Source organism: Parasteatoda tepidariorum, chromosome 7 (genome assembly GCF_043381705.1).
Source record: "Parasteatoda tepidariorum isolate YZ-2023 chromosome 7, CAS_Ptep_4.0, whole genome shotgun sequence".
NCBI lineage: Eukaryota > Metazoa > Arthropoda > Arachnida > Araneae > Theridiidae > Parasteatoda > Parasteatoda tepidariorum.
The window spans coordinates 38,346,441-38,352,484 of record NC_092210.1 but is presented as its reverse complement, the minus strand read 5'-3'; positions in this window follow the sequence as shown (position 1 = coordinate 38,352,484).

The window sequence follows — 6,044 nt, the reverse complement described above, 5'->3', positions numbered from 1 at the left end:
TGAAGTAAAGTATAATAGATCTCACCTTAAAAAGTGTTTTTTCTTTTCATAATCAAAGCTATTTTTTTTTGGTTGATGAATGAGTGAATGAGTTATATCATTGAATTTTTTATATTTTGAAACATTAGGAAGCGTTGCAACGTACGCAATTATAATCCCAAGAATAGATTAACTTTTATGTGTTCATTGAACTTCTACACTCTCCAACCAATTATAATGAGTTTTAGATTTTCAAACCTATGAAGCATACCCCACATATAGCTCCTGGGGTCCTTATAGGGACCACTATAGCATCTTTGGGAATAAAAGTTAAAAGTTGAAGGAATAAAAAAAAAATTTTCATTTAGTTTTAGAAAAATCTTAAAACCTTTTCGCGTCAAATGCGTAGTAAATTAAGAAAAGTGTAAAAATTGAAAATTATATTTACTTTAACTAATAAAATTATATTTTGTGATAAAATTTCAGGTTAGAAACTATACAGGTGTATAGAAAATAAATATAGTAAAATTACCGTTCTATATAGTAATGACATCTCCAGTTAAAAAAACAACATCATAATTATGACTAATAAAACCAAAATAAAACGGTATTTAAAGCCCTTATTTTGTAATTTTTCGGTTTATATGGTAGCGGTTTACCGGAAACTCTGGTTTTCAAAATTTTAGTTTTTATTACTACATATTTAATAAAAAATACAGAACAGAAAAGTAAATTTCATCGAATAAATGGTTTAATGGTTATATCATCATAAAACTACCAAATTTTACTACATTTACCGAATTTTTTCACGCATTATAAAACCTTATTTTATTTTTAGTTTTACGAATGGTATTACCAAAGCACTTTGGTAAAAAATACCAAGCCTTTTGGTTTTCTCATAGATCCAAAAGCATGGTAAATTCTATCTTATTCTGGTACCTTTGATCTTATTTTATTCTCAGTGTGATATTGTTTATGATTTAACTATAATTTCAATGGTTACAGCAACTGGATCCGATTAATTGTTTTTTGGAAAGCAAAATAATACATTTTTCTATTATAAATCATTAATAAAGAATTTTTGCTGCTTAATTTATTGCTTTGAAACATTATTGTTTTGATTGAAAATTCAGGGCTTGCTCGTTGCCTGCACGCCTAAAGTAGCGTTGTACCTATATTTTGTTTGCTTAGTGCTTCCAACCTGCTTCGTATGCTTTCCAATTATCAAAACTATCAGTTAACTAAATTATGCTTACGGTTGTCATTATTTAACATGTTTAATGTGGTCATCTTTCAATTAAAGGAAAATTTGATATCTTTATGGCAAGCAATAAAAGTGCTTTAAATTCACACGAATTAATTTACACGATCAAAACTTCAAGATTACGGTAAAATTTACCGTATTTCTGACTTGTGGAAACACCAAAAATCTCATTAATTTTTACTGAAGAGCTTTATACCGACGAGCTTTTGCAAATACTTTAGATGTAGCATAAACTTCCAAAAAAAATGTATTGTCCAAAATACCAGAATATGGCAAAAATGAGCCATGTTTCTGGCTCTATGTGAACACCAAAAAGCTCGATAGAATTTACCAATGAGCTTTGATAATGATTTTGGTAAAATTAACAATTAAATATGATTTTATAATATGTAATACAATTTGGTAATTTTATCATGATACCTTAGAGCATGGCATAAAAATAATTTATTAGATTAAATTTATTTTTTAGTTTTGTATTTTTTACTAAATGTGTGGTAGTAAGAACAATAATTTCGAAACCAGAATTTTCGGCATGCCGTTACCATATAAACGAAAAAAATTACCAAATGAATGGTTTAAATAGCGTATATTTTAGTTTTATTAACCCTAATTATAATTTTTTTTAACCAGAAAGGTCAATATCATACAGTACGTCAATTTTACCCGAATATTTCTTCTTCCTGGGGGGTAAAAAAAACAAAGATGTCAAAAAGTCTTCAAAGCTCTAATTTTTTGAAGAGACAAATATTTTAAAACTTAGAATTAGAATTGCATAAAGATTGAAAAAAAAAAGAAAGTCAGCATTAGATTATTTGTCAAATTCTACTCATTGACTTTAATTTTCAAAATGAGAATCAATATTTTTTTTTAGAGAAATTTTATTTATTTATCTTTTTCAATGGATTTCGCATATTTTTACATACGTCTGAGCAGTTTTCTTGAATTTGAGTAGTGGACTTTCGGATTTATTTCGGTAAATACAATTTTATGAAAATGTTTCTTTTTTGCTATTTCACTTGTCTTCTTTAGACCATTACAGCTTTTAAAATTTTAGATGTAACTAAAGTCTTACATTATTTTTTCTCTTTCAAGAAAAAAATAAGTATATAAAATAGAGGTTTTTAAGTAAGAGTTAAATAAATTTTCCATATTATTTAATGATTTCAATTTCTCAAGTGAAAATTATGACTCGTGTTTAAATTAGGTTATTTCCAATTTTTAATTCGTTATGAACTATTACAATAAAATAAATAAATTATCGTAAGAAACTGAAGCTGAAAGATATTACTTGATTAAAAACTTCATTCGCTTTAAAAGCATATAAATCGGAAAGAACCGTCTACGTGTTTCAAGCGTTCAATAATAGGCGCCCATTTTCAAGACTTAAACAAGATTTCCGTTATCCAATTCCAAAAAAATTCTCTGTCTTATTCTGAGATTTCTCTTGACAAGAATACTAGATACTATCTATTACTGCACGTTGTTGGAATCTTGATCATAAATTCAATCTTGAAAATTCCACAATTATTTCGTCCCATGTCACATCAGCATATCTTGATGCTCTGGAATTTAATATTTTTTACAAATTTAATTGAATATCAATATAAAGGAAGCTTGTTTTGTAACTGATTATTAAAACTAGTGCTTATTAAAAAATTTGAAATACAGTTTTATGCAATTTATAAAGTTCTGAAAATAATTTAAGCTAAAATTTATTTTACTCCGCTTCAGTATATAATAATTGAACAAAACCGCTCTTAATAATTGAACAAAACGAGGAAATAACAAAACACAGTTTATTATTTTACACATATCTACAATACATTTACTTACACAAATGATATGTAATAAATAATTTTATAATACAATCTAAAATTTTTCTTCAATCACAACTATATTTCCTAATATTTCAGTACTCTACAACAAATCTCCACGAAGTTCTTCAATTACAATTTGTAATCATATTGTAAAGTAAGTATTGCACTCATATTGTAATAATAGAGTAATTAATTGAGAAAATTTCCTTTTTAATTGTTTGATAGTTTTAAGTTTAAAATTTCTTTTTAAACGAAAAAATTACTTTTAAAAGTCAATATTGTTTAGTTGTTAGATTAGAAATATTTAAATTGGGTGCACCAAAAATGTGATAAAAGCAACACTAAGAAAAACATAGATTTTATTGTATTGATTGTCAATTGAAATTTATTTTTTTCCTTACTCAGTACATTTTTTACTATACTCATGGCTTTTATGTGGGTTCTATTGCAGCATTCAATTTTTTAACAAATTGCTAAAAATGAAAAGTGCTTCAAATTAATAAAAAATCAAACAAGTACACATTATAATTTTAAAAATGTTTCTTTTCTTTCTTATTTAACAACCATATTGAGAGAAAAAGTACAGTCAAAACTATCAGAATATGGTAAAATTTATTGCGTTTCAGGATCTATGGGAACACCAAAAATTACCGTAATTTTTTTCAATTGGCTTTGGTTACGAATTTGGTAAAATTAACAATAAAATATTGTTTTATAATATGTGAGAAAATTTTTAAAAACTTGGTAGTTGCATCATGGTACATTAGAACAGGGAATAAAAAGCATTTGTTCGATTAAATTTACCTTTTAGTTTTGTATTTTTTTACTAAATGTTTATCAATAAGAACTATAATTTTTGAAACCATAATTTCCGGTAAACTGTTATCATAAGAAAGGAAAAATTATCAAATGAATGGTTTAAATACCGTATATTTTGGTTTTATTTCCTGAATAGTTTTTTTTTAAGTTTTATTTTTATTAGAAATGTCATTACCATACTGTGCTGTAATTCAACAAGAATTTTTTTCTCCGTGCAAGAATTTTAAAATAAAGCTGATAGCTTTCAAAAATAGGTTTCAGATTTTTACAGATTGAATCATTTTCCTTATTTGACTAATACTTACTGATTTGTTTTATGATTCGAATTTAAGTTGAAGAACTATTTTATCGTTATATTAAACTTTGTAATTTCAGTTCTATGTCTTAGAGGTTATTTATTCACATACAACAAATTATTTTTATTAGCATCTGAAATGTAATGAAATTTGCTCACTCGTATTTACTGTATTTATTATTTTCTATAAAAGAATTAATTATTGAATTTTTTTTGCAAAATTGTCTGTCCTGATACCTGAATTTAGTTTAAGTAATTTTTATATTTTAAATTATATTAATTTTTATATTTTAAATGATATTACTCTAAAAAATTGAAATTCAATTCTTTTATATGTACTGCATACCATTAACTTTAAAATATCGTCGTAAGGTTTTGATTTTATTTAGATTTAAAAATCAAATTTAAAAGAAGGCGAGGAGTTATATCCAGGGAACATTTCGGAGAAAATTAATGTCATCAACGTGGTGTTTAATTTACTGAGATTTTTATTAATTATTTTTAACACTTTAAAAAACCCATGATAAAGCAATATTTTCTCACTTTTTTACTCTTCTTTTAGCTAAGAATAAAACTGAGTTTGACAGTTTAATATTAGAACACTTTGTGACCATGTTTTAGTACTAATTGGTTAAGTTATTAAAAAAGCACTCAATATTTTAGTTCAGCTATCAAAATTTCACATTTTTGAAATTTTTATAAAACTGTAACACATGGCTGCAAAACACTATTTTTGAGCGTTCGGATGTATGTCGTATCAATCATGTTAGCCTTTTCAAATTAATTGATATTTTAAAATTATTTTGTAAATGATCGCGTATTAATAGTTATATTTATTTTTACCCTATTTGATCAAACATTTAATATGAGTTCATTCTTGATATTCTGCTTAAAATTTAATAAACGAACCGGATTAAGAAATAAAATATTTAAAACATGAATGCTTCAGATACAACAGCTCAAAAAGTTGACTGAAATAAATTTAATATCAGTAATCTCTTAAGACCTTATTAAAGACAAAAATTATTTATTTTTGATCATTGTGCATTAGAGAGATGTATTTAGCCATAATAAATGTTCATTGAATGTAACTTAAAATAATTTTTTATAAGTTCAGTTTAAGGCCAATTGTTAACTAATTGTTCTATAACAGATAGTTTTAGAACTGGAACCAATCAAACTAGAGCCCTTATATTTAATGCAGTTAAAGTCTTACGACACACGAGTAACTCTCCGTGATTGGCTGAGAGCCAAAATTTTCTGAAAAGAAAAGAAGCAAAACCTTGTAAATTTAATAAGGGAGTCATTAATAAGGAGTCATCTCAAAATTATAGCACCTATTATACGCAAAATAAAAAAAATAAGTGAAATAAATAAATTCATATTTTTGGAAATGGTTAGCTTTAAAATCTTTGATATTAGCACTTGGCACATCTATCTAGTTATTAATACTGCTATATGCCAAGTAAACTGTTAATTTTCTGATTAAAAATTACTTTTCTTGTCAGGTTATTTCCAATAAAAAAATCTTGTAAACGAGCTAAACATAAAGTTTTGTTTATATAATTAAATAATTTATCAGTTCATCAATTATTTACTCAACTTTGTCTTAGACTACTTAAAAAATCTTATTAAAAAAAACATAGCTCAATACAGTTAACGTAATTCTGATGCGAAATAAAAAGAGAAATTAACAAGAAACTCCGTCAAGTGTGGTAACCAAATCCAGATAACCTTTATCTGGACAGTTTTAATATTCCTTGTTGTTACTCTCTAACTACATTAGATACAGGAACTCCAAATTAAGTTTAAATTAACACTTGGTATAAAATATCTAGATAACATAATTCAACATTTTAAAGACATTAAG